The 23,467-nt window shown below is 31.5% G+C and overlaps 1 non-coding gene across 1 annotated transcript; it reads right to left on the reverse strand.

Annotated features, from left to right (window-relative positions):
* Window positions 1-2,220: 2,220 nt before the first annotated feature.
* Window positions 2,221-2,293, reverse strand: TRNAR-CCU (transfer RNA arginine (anticodon CCU)). The gene has a single exon. It is a non-coding gene; the product is annotated as a tRNA-Arg (tRNA).
* Between the last annotated feature and the right edge of the window lie 21,174 nt (window positions 2,294-23,467).

Genomic DNA, 23,467 nt, shown 5'->3' on the forward strand with positions numbered 1-23,467 from the left:
TTTTCATTCGGTACCTATTTGCTTGATGATCTTGAAAATGAAATATCCAACCATAATACCTACCTACCTAGTAACTTTTTTTCGTATCAATATTTTGATAGATTTCTTAATAAATTTTTGAAGTTTGTATTACCTACACTGTTTTTAATTCAACTATTATTTCGGCAAAATGTAACAAATATCCTTAGTCCATATACCTAAGCTTCCACGTTAACTTCCATAATATGTAATAGTAAATTACTTACTTAGTTGTTTCTACAGACCATAATAGACTACAGGCCAATGTTGAAAAATTTATGGGTCATTTGAACCACTAGGTGACCTATCGTGAACGATATAAGAGCATAAAATAATAAGATTCAGCACTATGACGTCACTTGTAAGCTGTCCACCTGAATGCAGATGAGAATTCGAAAGTACAGGTAGAGATTTTTTCCCCTTTTCTCCATGATTTTTGTACGGCGTCGCGGAATAATCGATTAAAAGCAGTATTGAAATAGTATATGACACATATGCCGTAGTGTATTGTAGAGTCTCTTGTAGAGTATTTCATATGAACATTGATAGGTAGGTAGGTACCTATCATGTTATTTAATTCAAAAGTATAGCAAATAAATTCACAATTAAAAAAGGACTAGCAAAGCGGAAACGGAAAAGTAAAATAAGACAACACGTTCTTCCGGATGACCCACTATTAAATAAATTTCAAAGTTAACGAAACGCAACGTGAGCTAAAATGAACTGTATTCCAATGGCATAGAGTGCATTATACCAAAACGCAATGTCCTGTAAATTTTAATGGGCCCCGTACACAGTAAATCTGTAATATTCAGATCCGGTGTTTTCGCAGAAACATAAAATGCACATAAATATGATAAAATTATAGCAATGCATGCTGTTCATAATTTTATTTATTTATTGTAACAATTTCTTCGTCAATTTTTAGATGGCGAAAAGTTTCATTTTTAGTCAGATGTGCTGTTGCAAGGCAAAACGGCTTAGGCCTTAGGTAATTGATACAAGGAATTTTATACTGAAGATAAGTTAAATTATAATTTATCCGAACCTAAAGTATTACTATTTTTATAAAACACAAATATGTTTAAAATAACACTTCTTAAAATAATTTTCTTTGCATACCTACAATCACTTTCTTTTAAATAGTCACTATAAATCTAACAAAATAAATAAAAAAAACTGTGCAGATTGTTTATATAAAATAAACACATAATGTAATTCACAAACAATATTTCATCGTAAATTAGCTCAAGAAAGATAAAGTGACTGAAAATTGCATTGCGGTTGTTGAAAACACAACAAATTTTTAGTTTTTCTGCATACTTCAGTAAATATTTAATATATATTCTTGAATTGATAGATAGAAACCAATAAGCTTGAGTTTGTTTGGCTGTAAGCGCTATTCACAGGAACCCCTGTTTCGAATCGCACAATTATTTTTGTGTTGAATAGTCCAATTAGGGAAGAATGCTAATAAGAATATAGCGTACCGGTTTTCTTACAAAAAAGAACAGGCTATGAATCATGATGATTTAATATTTTATTTTTGATTCAGTTTGAGTGTGAATCTATAAACTGCACTTACTACATATTATTTTTAATGAATCCCTTGAAAAAATAACGAAATACTTATCCCAAATATTTAATACTTCCAAGAATTGCGCTCTACTTTCGTTAATTATAAAAATTAAACAAAAAATGTTGGAGAGAATACTTGTTCTTGATAAAAAATCTATATTTCATAATAGAACGTCATTTCACGTCACTCATCTGAAAATAGGAATTGTTAAAAACGTTTCTATGTAACGTTAAGTGGGCCACCTTAATTTGATTTATCCGACTATAAAATATGAGTATCTTGTATGTCCTGTCACATTTTATGCGCCATAACGCTACTTTGAAGTGATTTTATATGCTTACGCAGTTTTGTACGAGGTTCGTTAGTTTTCTGGGAATCTATTCGCATATTTTGATTGTAAAATTGATGTTGTATGCTGATGTAATTGATTATTTATTTGCGGTTTAAGTATGTTTCTTTAACTACGTAAGATTTAAAATTTACAGTGTAAAACAAAAATATTATATAATTTCAATGCAAAACTAAATGTAATTTATCAAGTACATAAAAAAAAATTATATACATACTTTTAAAATAAAAATATAAAATATTGAAAAGTCTGTTTAAATAAAAAGGTGACTGGTTACCCCTGGTGGGACTCGAACCCACAATCCCCGGCTTAGGAGGCCGATGCCTTATCCATTAGGCCACAGGGGCGATGGGAGCTAGCTCGAAATAGGGCTTTATATTAACAGTGTATTTAGAAAATAATTTTTCAGTGTTTTTTTATCTACTCACTATTAAAAATAATTAAAATTATTTAACTGCACAAATTAATCATATTTTTTTAAATATGTAATTGAATGTTATTTGTTGAATAGGTCTACTAGCTAGTTAGTTAGTTACTATACCGTCTACCTATGAATTTTTTTCCTGAGATTTATTTGGCACCTACTTACCTTAAAAAACCTATAATATTATACTTACTATTATGCACTAACTCTAAAAATCTGTAAAAAAAAGAAATGCAGTCGCGATAAAGATGTTATCTACCTATATTTGGAAGAATTGGAAGTATAAATAATTTTGGCTAGTTTCTTTCAGTTAAATTAATATTATCTATAACTAGTGATGTAACGATACATCATTTTGCCGATACGATACCGATACCGATATTTGTAATAAAATATCGGCGATTCCGATACCGATATCGATGGCTTGGTAGAAAAATAAATAGTGAATTATGCATAAAAGTTACCAACATTTAACAGAGACTCAACTGTAAATCGTATTTTTGAATTGTTTGATATCGGTATCGGTTGTTTTATAATCGGCGATACCGATATATCGGCTTGCCGATTATATCAGCCGATATATCGGTATCGGTATCGTTACATCCCTATCTATAACCGAAGCCTTTCGTCTACAATGTTTTTTTTACGATTTATTACAAAACCTTAATAACAATTTGACAACAGAAACAAACACTAATCCACAAAAAACACAGACTAATAAAATACAGATCTACAAAATTCCCCACAAACTTTGACGATTACATAAATTTGCACCTACCCGTAAAATAAACAATTACTTTAAAAGCTTTTAAAAGCGTGGGCTAATCTCTAATTCATTACAATCACCTAAGCCCTTGATTAACATACAGACGTGCTTCTTGCGGTCCGAATATAAATAAAAACTCAATCGGTATGCCATTAAATGAGTGCGCTATCTTGGGAGCACAGAGTAGATCGCAATAGAGACTGAAAACACAATTTTAAATGATGAAATAATTTGTAGAACTATACAAATTAAAGAACATATTATTATTAAGTACCTAATTTAAAATTATAGGGATTGCATTGGGGATCATAATGTGTTTTTAAATATTAAAGAGGATATAAATATAGAACACCGCAGGAATTTATGTTTTTACATTGATTTAATATTATTTCAGTGAGACATAATGTGTTATGTAGTACATTAAACCGATATTTTATTTCTTTTCAATTAAAAAAATTGATTGTCTATAAAGTCGGTTTACTGACGATAGTTCAACGTGACAACGTCCGATTGTGCTTCTTTGTCGCTCGTTCCGCGCTCTCGCTTGCACTTCAAGCCTTACATGGAACGCCTCAGAAGTCAGAGCGAGGTAACGCCGCATGAGTTATGTTTTTTCGTGCGTGCAGCCGGCTCTATAGAATTATAAGACGTTGTCACGTCAAAAATTTAAGAATAATAAAAGTCTCTGTTTCTATTCCACATTACTCTGTACAGAGGGAGCTCCCCTAGACATCTTGATTGACACTCGCTTACCTTGTGTAAGGGTAATTGCCATTTTTATGTGAAGGAATTTCAATTACAACAAGCACCTCTCTTGAGTAGCTACTCAATTAACGCAATAGATTTTTTTTTGTATTTTTATAACTTTATGATAATATTATGATAAACTGGGTCTTTTGGTTGGGAAGTTTAGCCGAAACAAACAAATAGATATATATAGGTTTTGCTCATTTCTGTCTTGTTTAATTCTATTGCACGCCTCATAAGCGAAGCGTTGAGGTGAGTACTACTGTCACTTCGCGCAAAACATCTGATTTTTCAAACTTAAAATGTCTTTATGTATCATACATTGCACTTGTAAGATAATACATACACACACATATTAAGAAAAAAACACTATTTTTAACGTTCATGATATTTTTGATGTCATTTTTGTTATTTAAACTAGTTAAAAAACAGTTTAAAAAAGTTCTGTCTTGGACGTCCGTGTGTCTGTATGTGCGGATCCTTTTTCTTGTTAACACGATAGCGACCGAAATACTTAACTAATCGAGTCTTTTTTTTTCTCTTACGCTTGAGTATGCTCAGGAATAGAACCCTTTCATTTTTCAGGGTCTGATTCGATGTGGTTTAATTGTTATTAAATAAACAAAAATAATAATTAATAAATATTTATTAAAAAAAAATTATGAGGCGTGCACTTTTGGATTTTCCAAATTATTTCTAATTATGGCCATATTCGAAACATGTACTAATGAATTATTTATAATACCTAATTATCACAGTTATTATAATGGGAAAAAATCTAAAATACGAGTAGTTACCTACTTAGGTCTGTATTAATTTCAAAACAGCATACGGATTTATGTCGAATCTTGTTAGCCTAAGTACATCTTTTATTGTATTTTTTCTTTTATTGTTGTGGTAACAGTATTTTTAATTGTTTTAACATCTTTCACACTCTAAACATTTGTGTATCCATAGAATAGGCTTATACATACATAGAACGTTATTAATTGTACTTGAATAATTTGTTTGTTATATTGTTGTATAAGCTGTTTGGAAACTAATAAAATACTTAAAATAAAAAATAAAAATAAGAGATTCCTCACACTTTTAGGTTGATTAGGTTCATTTAGGTTCCTATAATACTTCTATCATTTTTACGTGTTTTTTAACTAGCAAAGATGAATAGACATTACACGTGTCTATCTGAATGTCATTGCCTGCAACATGGCAGATGTTTAAAATCTATTTTTACATTATTTTCATTCACGCCCCCTGCAAAGAGTTAATTGTGAGCGTACAGATGTTTTTTATTGCATTGTTTTTGAAGGTGCACATTTTTTAAAATTAACATTTAACAAGCGTAACGGTTTTTTTGAGAAAGAGGTAATAGGCGTAGAGAATTGTCGTGCAAAATTAGAAAGAGGTAGTACACAGTTGTCGTACAAAATTAAATAATTTTTACCATTTTAAAACAAAAGATAAACTTTTTTTAACGCACCAGCTGCCGCTCTATGAAAAGGTCAAAACTATTACAAAAACGTAACTTTATATCACAGATTTATATAATACTAGCGGTCCGCCCCGACTTCGCCCGTGGTACATAATTATTTCGCAATAAAAGGTAGCGTATGGTCCTTTCTCGGCATTTTCTCGGGTATCAAAATATCTCCATACCAAATTTCATGCAAATTAGTTCAGTAGTTTAGGCGTGATTGAGTAACTTATAATATTAATGAATAATTTATAATATTAGTATGGATTGGACAAACATTAGGAGCATTTTTTATTTACCTAAATAAAATGCGAGCACCTTCGCGTATTAGAGTTTGTACCTATTTTATTGAAATAGCCAATTTCTAATCACGCACATCGCAACTCAATCTAATTTAACGCAATAACTGTAATAGTACTCCATTTAATAACCTCATATATTTATTTTTATAGCTGTTTAAAATAGTTATGACTCAATATAAAAATTTCGTGTTAGAAACTACCTATAATTCAAAGTAAAACATTCCTTCGTGAAAACGTTAAAGTGACAATTTCGCATGTCACTACATCATACGGTAACAAACTTTACAGCAGGTGTTGGTAAGCGAGTTGCGAACGAGCGTGAAAACGCCGCGTTTTTGTTCTCAAAAGAAAAGGTGTAAGTAAATTAAGATGAAGGGGGTCATTTCAGACTACTGCTTACACAAGTATTGTAGGAATTTTATTGCCCCCAAACTAAATCAACATTGTTTTAAAATCGACATTCTGAAATATTTTTGAAGGTATTCAACGATCTATCACTATCAAGGCGCGCAGTAGATATTGAAAGTTTAAATTATTTTAACTTAATTCAAAAATGAAATTAAGTAGGTATGTTGTTAAACTACAATTGTCATTATAATAATTACGAACTTAGTAAGGTTTAAGTTATGCTTATGGTTTGAACTTTCTTTCCACTCCTTTTGTGACGCAACTGTACCGTTCGTGTATACACTGCCCTTATTTAATATAAATGGTCGTCAACACAAATAAAGTCGTCTACAGGGTGTTTATTATGATTTTTGGTATGGCTTTTTATCACAAAATTTATTTGGAGTAAAGCTAAAATTATAAATTGTTTAAATTATTATAAGTTATTTGTCTCTAGAAAGGTGTTCTTGGCACTGAGTTTGGTATAAAATTAAAATATTTAGACATCGTATAAAAGCAGATCATGAGGCACCTTCGGATGAATAATTAAATAAGAATAAGTTAACATATTTTATACTAATTTGTTTTTACTTTTATTTTTATAGTTAAATTCAAGAAATACTAACATTTAAACTGAAAATTAAGACAATGAAAAAAAATTTCACATCCAGTATCATGTAGGAATACACCCAGGACAAATATTCGTACCTTAATTACACTTTAAAACCATATCCCACCTTCAGCAGTCGGATAAATATCACCTGCATTCTGCTTCAAGGTGATCTATTTTTTCCGTCGTATAACGAATATCGCAGGGGCAACCGAGGCAAATACTTTGGCAGTGGCACAGGTAGCGTGTATTAATATGGTTTTTTGGAATTTTATCGTGCGGCTAAAAGTGTTTTGTTTTCGTTGAAATTCCTTCGAACATGGATATTTTTATGCAGTATTCTCATTTAGATCCGATCGTGCCAATCGTTTGATGGAAATTGTTGATTGAATGGAAAATGATTTTACTGTTTGTTTTAATAACATATCTATCTGTGTAGGTACACTATGTTCCCAAATTTTTAAATGTATTTAACGTTCTGCTTTTTTTTTTGGTTGCTTGGAAGAAATTGCTGTTTAAGCAATAAAGGAACAACATGCGAATTCTATATAGTTGAAAAAATAATCTCGCAAATTTGCAGTATTTTCTTAAATGTATAAAATAATAGATAAGTAAGTATTATACTTTTTATAATAATCTATCTTACCAATCACCTACTTTCCCAATACAAGGAAATAACGTAGATCCTATTATAATAATCTTCCTAGACCATAATCGATTTATTTAGTACAAAAATCCAGAACACAAATCCGCAGTAAGCTTCTTTATGGAGCAGGAAGTTGACGAAACGATAATATTCTCGTTGTTTTTAAACTTTTAACCATAATTTAGCACCTTGATTATGTTTGAGTGGAAAATGAATAAATTGTACGTGATAGTTCGTGCTAAATGGACCGGCAATGGGATCGACGAAGTTTTAAATGTTAAATGTTAGTGATTTTAAAATATTATGCGATTTGTTTTATATTTTAAACACCTGTGGGTTTTTGGCTAGCTTTTTTTATACTGGTAAGTTCTCTTTAACATTTAGAAGCAATTTGCCAGGTTCCCAGTTACAAAACGTTCCTATTGATTTTAGTAATAAATAATATTGATTTAAATCTGATTTTGTACAAAGTATTGATGAAAATAAAATTCCATGTTACTTTTAATATTCAGAAATGAAGTTTGTTCATTGTATATTAGTTTGTTTTTGTAAACCACTTCGTTAAAACATGATTTAGCTTATTCTCTTGCCAACCAGACATTAATTCTCCAGACAAATCCTAATTATATCTGATATAATGCGATAATAAAAATAATAGAATATTCGTTAAAATATTAAAAGCGTTGAGTGGGAAACACCGACGATTTGTCACATTGACAAACTGCTTCCTAGTGTGGTACAAACAGGCGCTGAATCGGTTTACGCTTTGATAATTTTAATATTAAATCTTTGAAATTAAAAGAATTGTAAGAATTAATTGTAATGTTATAATAATATAATATAATATTCTAGATGCCTTTTGCCTCTATGTCAGAGGCTGGTTATTCGTGAGTAGATTATTATTTTAGCTATATTGTGCATCAGAATAAGACTTTTTTCGTGGACTCTACAACCAAGACTTTACTTACGAAATATTATGATGTTTTTGGCTTTTAAAGTAGAGCTTGCTGGTCTATCTAATCTATAGATTCCAATCCAAATCCAAAAATGGTGTTTCAGACGTCTCCCTGGCTACAAGAGACGTAATTAAACATATTTTGCGTGAAAATGTAATAACAATTTATGAATTTAAATTACTACGCGATTGTACTAATATAATACAGGTACAAATGAATGTAAAACGACTGAGGCGCCCCGACAGCGCATTGACCGCAATGATTTACCGCCGCACGCCTGCTCACTATCCCTACCTATTATCTAATATCTATTTGATAATTCAGCATTTAATACACTAGCTGTTACCCGCGGCTTTGTTCATGTGGTCTAATGTAATGAGATGTTCCATTTCACCAAAAATTTTTTATCACTGGATACCCTCCCAACTATTTAAGACTCTGAACTCGTGAAGAAGACAGCACGCTTTGAATTTATAATATCGGTAAAGACTCTTGCTTATTATCTCTTCGTTATACATTTTGGATTCCTTGGAAGAAAGCGCTTATTAAATAATTAATAAAGTCGCCCATAATTATTTAATAATTCAACATCTTCAGCAGAAATTCTGTACTATGCTATATGTACTCTGTTTTATATATGTGTTTAAATTAATAAGTATTATTGTATTGTTTTAGTATTCTTTTGTAAATGATAATAGAAAAATCACTGTGCCCTCAAGGTGCTGTGTTATTTTAATTATCTTTTGGCAGGTATTAAAAATAATATTAATAAATTCCATGAAATTGCTTACGACATTTCGAGTATGGTTAATATATTAAATCGGCTAGTTGTATCAAAAATTATCAAAATTAATACTTTTATAATTAATTTGTTAATTCGCATACCAAATTACTCAACACTAAAATCTATACAGTGGTCACAGTAAGTGGCCGAAACACGTCAAATCAAAATAACCAAGTTCTGAGTAGAAATATAAATAGCCGTCGTTTAATCAAGGTGCCGGGGGAGACCGGGGACCGTCGCAATTAAGGTGCGTGCTGACAACTGACAAATTGGAGCTGTCCATAGTTGGGCTCAACTCTTTTGTTATGAAGTGCGAAACGTGCCGGTATTTAGAATAATTTGGAATAATTTGCTGTGTTCAGCGCCCAACGGTTACTGCTATTTGATTGGTTTTTAAATGGGCGATTTTGGAAATAGATGATAGAGCTTAATTTAGGTATTAGTTTCATAAATATAAATTTATAAAGAATAGAAAAAATTATTTTTATTTGAACAGAGTTTAAATCATCTTATTGCATTTGTGTAAGTGCAAAAAAAATGAATATAATAGAGAGATGAAGAAGAATGGTATATTATTGTAGTCCGTAGGGTATATTCGAATGAAAGTCATTTAAAGTTCTATATAGATAACAAAAATTAGGTTTTATACATTATACACCAATTCAACCCAACCTCCCCAAACACTAGTCCTTATTAGCTCAGATTTAGCGGAATGGTCCCACGTGATGCACGGGCAGGTAATATGTCTGCCATTTATATATTTGCAGTTAATTAGCTGTGCTCGTCAGGCAAGATTAAATTATTGCTCGCTGCTAGGTAACCCAGTTGCAAATTCTGCAATTTACCTTCCTATAACCTGTTGTTTTATTTATTTTGGTGCAGCGAAATGGATGGTAAATAGGGAAAGGTTAAAGCTTTCTTGATATAAAATTAGTGATTTATTTAGCAATAATTTATTGAAGGTTAAAATAAATGGTATGTTTTTAAAATACACGACTTACAACACAAATATATTCACAATATTTACGATGTTCACAATATCACATTAGGTATTTTCTTTCTTTCTTTTCATATTATGTTGGTATGTAATAATGTTCTATTTGGAATTAAAAACAGTTAAGTTTGTTTATATTTTATCGCTTCTCAGTTCACCAAACTCTGATATTAATTTTTATTCCAGAAGGTTTAAAGGAGCTTTCCAGACGTGTTATTGTTGCGCATACCATTTGTAGAGCACCTCTGAATACGAAGAGTGATAATAGTAGATAATATATTGCCAATTCCAAGAATGAAATGTATGCCTATTTATAATTATTATTAAAGAAGTGTCTGTCAAAAGTGAAACTTATTTGGCAAAGATACCAAAATCGTCACCTACTTCATGACGTGACGGTTTTGCCATGACATGACCTTGACATTTTACTCTCAACGCACCTAGAGAAGTTTCACTTCAAAAATATTGCACACAAATCGCAATTTGCTCTTTATTTTACACTTTATTTGATGGTTCACATGGTTGCTATAGTTACGCTAGCGCAACAAGACGAAATCAAACCAAACCAAACCAAACACTGGGCAATAATATAAATGATATCTATTAATCTAATCCCTACACCTGTAGCAACGATATAAATCTGAAGATTGTTTGAGCGTGCGACATGCATGCAACATTGTGTATCTTTTAACTAATAATAGACGTTCATTTATCTGCATTAGTATGTTGTTTTGGAAATTTACTGTTTGTAGTATTTTGTAAAAACGAAGTATGAATTTTTATTCAGAATTAATTTTTATTTATAGATAGAGTCAAGTAAAAAAATTCATGCATTTTAAAAGACAAAGGTTTCTAATCGGTATATTTCTTTTACCTTTGCTACAGGTATATTAATATTAAAAATTAAATTGCTGAAGTAAGTGTGTATGCCTACATACTTATAATACTATTTTCACGCCAATCCACATAACCGATTTAGGTACATGAACACGCAAAATTAATTTAAAATACTTTAAACAGTAAAAGAGGATGGACATTTCAAGAACAATTGTAATTTAAAATTATCGAGTATGCAAATTTCTAAATCTACCCACATACAAACATTCAAACAGCCCACTTCTATTTGCAGAGGAATGCCCATAAAAGTATCTCAACCGATATACAACCTGTTCAGAATATACATAACTTAACTGTAAGTAACCAACGAAATAGTGTCGTAAACGTCTTGCTATTTTAATTTACTTATATATTTTTAAGAGTAGATACCTATAAAAATAATTATTTTTTATATAAATATCGTAAGAACTGTTTTGTTAAATTTTTTTAGCATTCAAATTCATTACAATATTTTATATCTAAACTAATATATTTTCAAAGAGTAGAGTCGTGAATCGTGATGGTTTGTAAGTTTATTCGTGATTAATTAACTTAATTATTTCACGCAAGTGGTTCTTCTCTCGTCAATCGAGACAAAGTCAGGGTGATGAGATAGTAAAGACATAAATCTCTTCAAAATATATAAAATCAATTGAGTGGCACGTGTCAGGCTTAAATAAATAGGTTAAGCATTGATCAATGAAGATAGATATTATTCTGGCCTAGTCTTTCTACATTCCAAGAACTTGTTACTATATAATATAAACTAATATTTTAACTAGATTTCCGCCCGCGGCTTCGCCCGCGTTTTCAAAGGAAAACCCGCATAGTTCCCGTTCCCGTGGGATTTCCGGGATAAAACCTATCCTATGTGTTAATCCAAGTTACCCTCTATATGTGTGCTAAATTTCATTGTAATCGGTTCAGTAGTTTTTACGTGAAAGAGTAACAAACATCCATACATCCATACAAACTTTCGCCTTTATAATAGTATTAAGATGTATTGTTAACTCTAATGGACAAACACGGGCTATAACATCTCTACAAATTCTTCCACTTTTTCGGCCCCAGGAAAGTACAGAACCAAAATATAGTAATTCTGTCTGTCTCTCGAAAAATAACGACGAGTGACTATTCAGTACTAATCTATTGCACGCCTCATAAGCGAAGCGTTGAGGTGGGTACTACTGTCACTTCGCGCAAAACATCTGATTTTTCAAACTTAAAATGTCTTTATGTATCATACATTGCACTTGTAAGATAATACATACACACACATATTAAGAAAAAACACTATTTTTAACGTTCATGATATTTTTGATGTCATTTTTGTTATTTAAACTAGTTAAAAAACAGTTTAAAAAAGTTCTGTCTTGGACGTCCGTGTGTCTGTATGTGCGGATCCTTTTTCTTGTTAACACGATAGCGACCGAAATACTTTACTAATCGAGTCTTTTTTTTTCTCTTACGCTTGAGTATGCTCAGGAATAGAACCCTTTCATTTTTCAGGGTCTGATTCGATGTGGTTTAATTGTTATTAAATAAACAAAAATAATAATTAATAAATATTTATTAAAAAAAAATTATGAGGCGTGCACTTTTGGATTTTCCAAATTATTTTTCTCCTCTAATTAAGATCATTATTTTTAAGATCTTCATAAACAAACAGACAATCCTAAATAATCAACAGACGTCTAAAATATAATTATTTAACATCAAAGAAGATACTTTGTTGCAATAGTAGAGGTATGATGAACACTTACCTACAGTAAAAGCATAGGTGTGTTTTAGAGCGTATACGCACCATGCGGGTAGCCGCATTGCGGGTAGCCGTCCGGCTGACCGCAAGCACAATTATGTACGTAATATTCATTTCTATGCGCACTGCGATGCGGCTACCGCAGACCGCACAGTGCGCATAGAAATGAATATTACGTACATAATTGTGCTTGCGGTCAGCCGGATGGCTACCCGCAATGCGGCTACCCGCATAGTGCGTATACGCTCTTATTGTATGCATTATGATGTACATGCCCATGTACCATATCCAAATAATTTATGATGAATGTATAGTTGATAATAATTAACTACAATTAACTACATTTTATATTTTGTAACCTAATTAATCATAATAAACTCAATGTTTTCTTCATTCAAAGTGTCATTTAAAATCATATCTCACTTGATAGTTAAATAATTTAATGTATGTAAAAATTGAAAAAAAAAAAAAATAGTTGACACTCCAAATATAGTTCAATGGATAACTCCATCATCGCTCGTTTTATTTAAATGCAATAAAACGATTTCATATACTATGTTAGCTGATCGTAAATATACTAATCTTTGATCACCTGTCTCTTAAACAAGGCTCAAACCAAGAGAGTTGTCGACATGCCACCTGGAGACATTGGTTAAATAGTCTTGATACTTTGTAACCTTGGCTTAATATTAGTTTTTAAAACTGTGAATTGCGAGCATTTAGTTGTTTTTGTATGATTCGTATGCATATAGAACGATGAATATCCTGTTCAAAATTAAAAGTATTTCATTTATGCATTTTAGGAACGTTCATTTTATGTTATTTTCCTTCCTTTTATTACTGGACATATTTATTAATATTAATTCCCATATTATTGACGAGGAAATAACCTTAATACCTAGATATAATTTATCTTGCGTCGATGATTAAAAGTATTTTCCATTAATTAGTTAATCAATATTAATCACTAATTTTCTTAATCCCCAAAAGTTTCACCTGTCTAACATTCTCACACCCACACATAGCATTAACTCAACACTAAACGTAAACACAGTCATAGACTACACAATTTAGTAGACCAATCAATATAACTCATAAAGTTACAAAGTATCAAATCGGTTCGCGTTTATGACGCAACGACAGGAAGCCCAGAGTTATTGGTCTATGGAGTAATCCCTCTGTTGGCTTGCTAATAAACTTTACGTGGAATTTTACATTAATTCACTCATATATTTCATGGATTCGTGTGTCTTGTGTCTTTGTTGCTTTAGAGATTAATTTTTGTTACGATTTTATCGAAGTTTCAATTTTAATGCATCTTTGTGAGAAGTAGGTGAACTGCCATTTTATACAAACAGGAACTGAACTTGTGAATGTGAAAATAGGATAAGGAGACACTTCGATGTTAATATCTTTTCCATAATAGTAAGTGAATTGCTAGTAAATCTGCCTGTTAAATACAACTGGGTTATAATTTCGTACACATATTAATATGTTTGTAATTTTTCATTTTTTGTGTTTTGAGACGACTAAACAATCCAAGAAATGAATCACAAACGCAGATAATGAAATCATAACCTCAATATCTTTACTCAAAGATCCCCAGCAAATCTGAAAACCGCAGGGTTGTGTGACGGTGGCTGTCAGAATAACAATAGGGCTGCGGGAAACGGACAATACGGGGTGGTCGAAGCAAACGCTTTGTTTGGTAAATATCGTCATAGATTATTTTACAGATACGGCATTTATGTAATAATAATTTTAATAAAAGTTAAAAATTATTATTAATTTACAATATTGCATTTCGGTAGGTACAGTCAATTAAATTAAATTCATTTATTTGCCAATTAAATAAAGTTTGTATTTATTTTACACGTACCTTTATAATATTTAAACATCTTAAATTACCTCACAGGAATACAGCATAAAAATTTTAACAAACCGACAACTTAAGATTCAAAGAGTTGAAGAAAAACTTGAAAATATGCAGACATGAACCAAACTCGATAATGTTTTATGTCATATCAACATAGAATTTAACAGATGATTAATTTAATACAGTTACCTAATTATTTTATACCCACCGTTATTGCATGTTATGCACATTTTCCGCAATACCAAATAATACGAGACCGTAAACGTCAGCAAACAAAATAATAATTTATAAGACAGTAAAATATAACGCAACTGCGACTTTATTTCATTCCGTGTCTGTCGTTTGCAAATAAATTAATATACTCTATTAGTTTAGAACTGTAAAATGGTTTATAGTGTTGAGAAGATATTTGGACACGTGCAAGCATATACGATTCTAATAATGCATTTATTATGTAATTTTACGAATAGAATTTGAGAGTCGTTCTTCGGTGAATCCTCAATACAATGTAGATTTTAGATTTAATTTCTAAAAAATCCGTTGGTCAATGCTGCATGCAATTTAACTTGTTTAAGTTTGCAATTGATTTTATTATTACGAGGAACATTATCAATGATTCTTTCTGAGACTTACGTAAAACTAAAAAAACTCACATCCTTAACAAAACTTTTTTCAAAGCCCTTTAGTTACTCCAAAACACTTTTAATTTGTTGTTTATTCGTTGCTTAGTCTTTGGCACGCGTCCAGAGGTAGCCGCGCGAATGAAACATACCTTATTCGGACAATGGCATTGCTTTAATATAGCGATTTATCCCTGGAGCGGTCGCTTTAAGAGTGAATGTGTTTATTTCTATATTATATAAACGCCTGTGCCTAATTTCAACTGATAATATTATGTTTATTTATAAAAGAAAGAGACCACAAGAAAGTGCTAGTATATCACTTAGAATTCCATATCTATAATGAACGGCTTTTAAAAGTTTTTGATTTGTTAGATTTGTCTCCACTTGATTGGACTTATAGCTGACAAAACCTTACAAAATAACTTTGATATGTTAATTCGTTCGATATGTTGATATATGTTCGATATACCTTGAACCCAAAAAAAATCAGTGAACTCAGTTTAGATTTATTATAAGTTTATTGTGTAATATTTTGATGTGAAATATTACATTGCGGTACTGGTTAAAAATAGACGGTTAGGGATCAAGACCAAAATTTAACCTTAATATTTTTTTTTTAAATAAGAGGTACAGCATTATGTTCAGACCCTGACCTTCGAACTAGTGGTAAACTGTGTTTCGAAGGCCAGAAATAATAAAATAATACATTTTACATGTACATCGTAATTAATTAAAGACTGCAGTAATACTCGTACCTACCCGTAGGTAAATTTTACCTATCATCAAGACAAGGATGCATTGTTTCCCTGGTTGCCTAACCTGTAAAATATTTATATTCTCTCCTAACATGACAAAAGTTTGAATTCGCTTACGAATAAATCTCTTTTTCATAAAGAATTAAGCTATTTTTGAAATCTACAGAACCACCACAATATAAACCGATCTATCTTTCCCACAGTTATATTACCGTTATAATTTGATACTGATAATAAACAAAAAGCGTATGTTTGTTGTTCTAACATAATTTTATTCGCCACGTGTTTGCGCTAGTTTTACGTAAACCGTTCGATTTGAATACAAAAATATTTAAATCGGTTATAAATCTTTTTGTTTGGATTTTTTGTTGTATTAGTAATATAGGTAAGATATTTTTATATTGATGAATCATTTTATAATGTAAAACATTTAATAATAGACGAAGATATTATTTCTGAAACTTGAACATTTTTATGAAAAATTTACACCAATCTTCTGCGTATATAATTAAATATGTATACTGTTTTTATTACATTTTTTCCTACTTTATCGACTTTAAACAGAAGGAATTAAAAAAAGATTCATTGACAAACGGGGAAGAATAGTTCAAAAGCGGTCCAGAAATCTGCTTATGGAACAATTAAAAAAAATCCTTAATAAACATACATTTTTAACAAATCTATACTAATATTATAAAGCTGAAGAGACTGTTTGTTTGAACGCGCTAATCTCAGGAACTACTGGTCCGATTTGAAAAATTCTTTCGGTGTTAGATAGCCCATTTATCGAGGAAGGCTATGGGCTATATAATATCATCACGCTAAGACCAACAGGAGCGGAGCAATGCGGATGAAATCGCGGAGCACAGCTAGTTAAATATAAAATGCTTTATGTATACGAGTGTACCGGTGAGAAGTGAAAGCTAGAGGGGGGTGGGGTTAAATTGACGCTGATTGCCGGCAATTGCGGCAATCATGCGTGTGCGCACCGGCCGAGGTATTGTGCCATGTGCATTGTGCACTATGCACTGCACTTTATGTATTATTCTATACTAGCTGTAACCCGCGGCTTTACTCACATCACTCCGCTCATATTGGTCTTAGCATGACTGTGCCTATATGTTAACCCAACCTGTAATTAGAATATTCACATACCACAAGAGCTTCAAAATTATCGGGTATTTTCCGATAGGTTCGTTGCAAACAAATGAAGGAGTCAAGTTTTTAATCAAGGTTAAAAAATCACGAGCGCGAAGCGCGAGTGATTTTTCCTGAAAAACTTGACGACTTTATTTGTTTGTTTGCAGGGAACCTTGAGGGAAATGCCAGATAATTTTGAAGCTCGTGTGGTATTCGGGAGATTATTTTTTCGTCCCCAAATGTCGGCCAATAATTTCACAATTGAATTAAACCTGTCAGTTTGACGTCAACGACCAGAGAAAATTTTCAAAAAATTATCAGTATAGTACCACGTGACGTCGAATGGTGCAATTCTATTGGTCGATATTTGGGTCGGAAAAATAATCATTCCAAATTTGAAGAAAATACATGCAGTTCGATATCGATTGTTATAGATCATGTCCACAAATATTCTTTTTACAAAATATTCAATGTACAGTTTTGATTTTCGTATTTTTTAAGAAAAGAAACTACGTATTTAGTTAGAGAAATGAAACAATGTAGAGTTAACGTAAATATATATTATGTAAAAGAATGTACTCGTGCATAAAATGCTTTATATACCTATACCTATATAGTGTATAAGTAATATACGTATATACTTACACATAATAACTTAGCTCGTATGCTAAGCTCTACATCAGTTGTTAAACCAAGTTACTTACAAACTCTTTACAATAACTTGCTATGTTACTTTAAATTACTTAGGTAGTTGGGCGATAAACTAAATACTTATTCAATATATTTTGGCTGAAAAAGTAACATAATCTCTGAATGGTTTTGAATAATATCTCTGAGAACCAGAAAATAATTCGCTTATCTACATTAAAAACAATTTCAAAAATAATTGCAGGAACTTGGTAACTTGATAAGAAATACGACTATTTACGATTTTAATTAAAACGCACACAGTAAATAAAATATATTTTTACATACAGATGATAATATTATACATAAAAATGATTTATATAAAACATAAATAGCATTATGATAACACACCTCTATCGTCGGTTCAACGGTCTCAGCGGATGCCGTCAATTGTCCAATAAAGGTACATTTACCTCACAGACTGCCTTGAACTTTATATAATCGGATATGCAATTTTGACCTTTATTTACTTATGTACAATAATCAGTTTGGTTGCAATTTTGAGATTGATTAGGAGCATTTTCGTGTGCTCTATTTATCTGACCCGCTAAATGTAAATTTACCTCACAGACTGCTTTGACTATAGGCGGATATGCAATTTTGACTTTTACTTTCTTCATTATTATGTGTTATTAATTATTATCATCAGTTTGCTTGGAATTTTAAGAATGATTAGGTGGACATTTGTGTGATGTATTTACCTGACAAGTAACTTGTATTTGAAACGCAAACAAACATAAACTAAAGTTTAATGTAGAGGTGTTAGAAATTAATTTCTAAACATTAGCTAATTGGTGTGAAACTTTTTTTTCACACCGATTAGCCCTCTTACTTACATATAGGTGCCTAATAGAGTTTATTGTATATGCATGCAGCATGGACGCTACATAGGTGCCGCTTATATTACCTATGTATCTATTATGCCAAAACTGGAAAAAATTGGTACTATGGAAAAAAAATATTTGTTATATCTGCAGTGAAATACACAATAAAAACTAATACATTTTAGAAAAAATCAACATATTTCATTATCCACGCGATTGTACCAATCAACGGTCTACCTTTTATTGTCGCTTTCATTTCAGTGTCCGGTTGCCATCCGCACAATTGATAAACGCATCCAAAAGGATCTATCCATTTGTATCTTCAACCAAAAATATACCTTACCACCCACATTTACAGGTCATATTACTCTAACAATCTACAGCTTAACGTATATGCACATGCATCTGAATTAAATAAGACTTTAAAGTGCACCAATAGGGTATAAAATAGAATGGAATTGAGAACTGTAAATAATATTCAGTAATTACTGTATGCGTCTATCAATTTAGACAACACGTATGAATGCATTTCTTGACATACCTTAGTTTGAGTAACGAATTTCATGATGCTGCTCGATTCATTTATTTTACTTCTTCATCTATACTAATATTATAATGCTGAAGAGTTTGTTTGTTTGAATGCGCTAATCTCGGGAACTACTGGTCCGATTTGAAAAATTATTTCGGTGTTGTATAGCCCATTTATCGAGGATGGCTATAGGCTATATATTATCACACTAAGACGAACAGGAGCGGAACAATGCGGGTGTAACCGCGGGAAACAGCTTTTCTTATATTGACTCACTTATTCCGGTATAACTTATCACTTTTTAACCTAAACATTACTTGGAACATCTAATTACTAAATAATGAATCTAGCCCATTACCTAGTACAGTCAGAATACAAAAAGTCGACTACATAATTGGTCAGCGTCTCGAACGTATTTTATATTGTTTCCTCTGCCTGTGTTCTGATGATGTATAATAATTATATGGTACCTATCGATGTTAATTATAAAGCAAATATTATCTTACATGTACATAAGTATGTAAGATATAAATCTTACCTACCAAAACGTGCAGTGGAACGAAGTCAGCGTCCTTAGACTAAAATAGTAAGCTCAACCTGCTATCTCTACCTAACTTAGTATGCATTTTCCCTAGATTTACTTCACTTTACTATACATATAGTTCAATCCCTCACTGCCATCACAAAACAGCATCCACTGAGATATCATCTGAAATATGATAATAGTGAGGTGACCGGAAGTGACGCTGGGGGCGCTCGTGTTAATATCCGGTCACGGTCAGATCCTGCGATAGACTTTTATCCTGGATTAGCTTGTTTATTCCTTTGAGCGATATTTGTGGTTCTTAGCTGGTTTTCTCGTTATCTTCAAAATTGTCAAAATGAAGAGCATTGATAGTGTAGAGCTGAATTTTTTTTATTGATATAATGAACTAGGTAGGTACCTACTGAACTGAATTTGAGAATAATTTCTTCACCATTAAAATATAGCTATATATAAACGGACAAGATTCATTATTATGAACCTAAGTGTCTTTTCATTTGTGAATTGTCAGGAATTATTTGATATACAATCTGTAATTACTAAAGATAAATTGAGTTAAACAGATGACCTATACACTTATCTAAATTTAAAAGAAAGCAAAAAATACAAAACATAACGAAGGCGTATATTTAATACGTAGATACGTATGATGTAACATAAGAAGACATCAATTATACAACAAAACTTTTTTTTCACACAAAAACAAAAATATGTTTATCATATCAGAAGCCATCAATAGGTAGCCAATCCAGTACACAATTTGCAAAGTGGCTAACCCGTGGCCATCTTGGTACCTTACCCCCGCGTGGGGGCGGTTATTGGAATATTTTTCATACAAACACGTCTGTACGTGGACACTTCGACTTGATACAATATTGCTGAAGTACTGCTGGGGTTACATGGCGCTATTATTAAAACAATATTTGATTCACTATAAATCTACAACAGAATACTACTATACTACAACTACATGTTAGACAATATTTACGCAAAATCAGAAACAAAAATATGAATAATAATGCACAATTCTTATTGGGGTTATAATAAAATTTTTATTCATTCTATAAAGTTGAGCTGAATTTTATTTAGCAAAGGTAAAGACAAAAATTCGTGCTTAAATCCCTTCAATAGCTTCTTTGTACAAATACCAGTTCCACACACGCCATAGGTACTTATTTAATTAGAAAATTTTCCACATTAAACCTTTGGCCCTTATAAACTACTTCGAAAGTGCCATGTAAGCCGACTCTAACCGAGGTAGAGTATCGTCCTCGCGGTCAAACTTATATATTTATGTTTCGCCACACCGAGCCCGCCCCTCCGCATTTATTATTTTTATACGAAGAAAGGTTTAACCTTTAAAATAAAACTGTAAATTTACATGGATCCTTCATAAGGGTGAGCAAATATTATGTGTGCGATATGAAAAACATTTTTTTTTATATAATTTTTAAGGAGACCATTTATTTCAAAAAAAGATACATTAACCAAACCGAAGTGAATGGCAAGACTGATTTATCAAAACTGTGACTGCTATCTGATATAAAAATTACACTAGTATTTACCAAAGCTATATTACCCAAACACCAACTACCCACAAAAAATATGTAATCATCAGTCCTTCATATATTCCCACTACGGAAAACGTAGCTTTTTCATAAAATATCTCATCGATTCGATCTATAACGTATACAGTATCTATAGGAACTAAACATTGTCTTTATATCTCCAATATGGACAAAGCCAGGTGAATAGATACTGTTATGGCTCTCCTCGTAAACCGGACACCCGCTGCACTAAATGTCCCTGCTTTTATTAAGCTTTTGTATTACGTACTGGATATTTTAATAAAGGATTACCTGTACACATGTGTTATTAAATACCGAATAATATAAAATAGATAAAAGATAAAAAGGTTATAAAATTTGGGCGTGATTTAAAAATCCACTCTTTAAGGTTTGTGGTAAATAATACTTTTTCAAATTGATAATAATTAAAATGTTTTGTCTCATAATTATTGTGACCACTATCAACAGTTGAATTTCTTACCTCATCAACAAATAATAATCTAGCTATTTGTATCACAATAAAATAAAAGGAGAAGTATGCGATGTTTTTCTTTGCTATTTATTGCGATCGAGTTACAAAGAGGAAACATAATATACATATTATATAGATACTTTATATCATGTTAATATCGACTCGTCAATTTAATTAAAAAAGCATCAAAATCCCTGTATCAAAAAATATCAACAACAATTCAAAACACAATATCGACCATAAAGGCTAAATGAGATACATTTAGCAAAGGTGGACCTTGTATGGGGAGACCAAAAGGACATAATAAAAAGACCTCATACCCGGACCGGCGACATGTGGTCGAGCACTTGTATTTTTTAAAAATAAAATTTGCATATATTTACGAAACTAAGATGTTAGGTAGGGGCGTTCACGGGCTACGTTTTAGAGTTCCGTACGGATAGGGTAAAACGAAACTATAATAATATGACTTCGCTGTCTGTCTGACCGTATGTCACCAGACTGTATCCCTTAAACCTTGATAGAAAGACAGTTGACATTTTCAGAGAAGATGTATTTCTGAAGTCACTATAACAAAATATAAAAAAATGAGATTGAGTTGGTACCTACTTGGTACGGTCATAATGTGTTGAGTTGTTTTGGAGTTGCTTTTTAGCTTATTTGTACGGAACCCTTAGTGTCGCGAACCCAACTCGTACTTGACCGATATTTTTAATGAAATCGTCTGCGATATAAAAGTTTACTGTTACGCGAATGGACTGTGAACTTTAATAAGATGTTTAAGCAATGGATTTTTATTTGAATTTGAATGTTTTAGATTTGAATGACAATTGGGTTTTTAATTTTGTAAAATGTTTTGTTTTTATGGCTGATATAATATAATGGGAAATAAGTTCTTTCAAGGGTTTTGATTACTGTAAATGTTGCCTGCTGAGGTTCAAGATTTTCCAAAGTGATGTGAATATGTTACGCTTTAAAGGAATAGTTATCTTCGCCATATTATTATCTGCCACTAAAAGGTTTTCCCCTGAACAGCAGAATATTTATCATCATACAGAATACCCGAACAACATTCCAAAAATATTTCGATGAACGTGTATCAAATATTAAATCTGTTTCCTATGAAAGACAACTATGTAGGTAGGTACTCAAAACTGTAATTTTTTCACACGTAAGTATAGTATCATGTGTCAAATTGCTCTCCATTAAAACATCAATAGTTTCAAGACGTGAGAAACCATTACGGCGTCTCCCCTTGGCTTTGATCATAACTAGGGTTGTCACTCATTAGTTATTTTATTTTCTTCCCTGGTCTTTAATACAGGATCGTAACTACCTACTAAGAAAACTGTTTTGTGATGATAACAGGTATTGTAAATAAAAGTATTTCTTTTTTTTACATGCAAAAAAGTTTTCACTATCCCATAATGGTTCTATTAAATAATCTGTCCTTTTAGTGGTCTGTATATAAATTTCATTAAATATTAAGATTAATAAATTAACAGATAATAATGCAGTTGGTAAGATAATTAAACAAATTCAATAAACTTCATTTACATTAATTATTTTGAACTAACCATCTTTACATATTTTATTTTCTTGCACAAATATTTCTAGTAAGTGACAACCCTTATTACAAGGTTTCAGAAGTCGTTCACACGTCTGTCACTGTAATCATACCTTTAATTGAGTTATCTTCTAATTTGAACTCTATCTCTTTGTAATAAAGTCGTCAAGTTTCTTCAGTGATTCTCACGGTAGGATGTTTTTATTGTGTT

The sequence above is a fragment of the Colias eurytheme genome, chromosome 10, assembly GCF_061535395.1.
Source record: "Colias eurytheme isolate Ceu_HAF_F1 chromosome 10, ilColEury1 Martin Lab GWU primary, whole genome shotgun sequence".
Taxonomy (NCBI): Eukaryota; Metazoa; Arthropoda; class Insecta; order Lepidoptera; family Pieridae; genus Colias; species Colias eurytheme.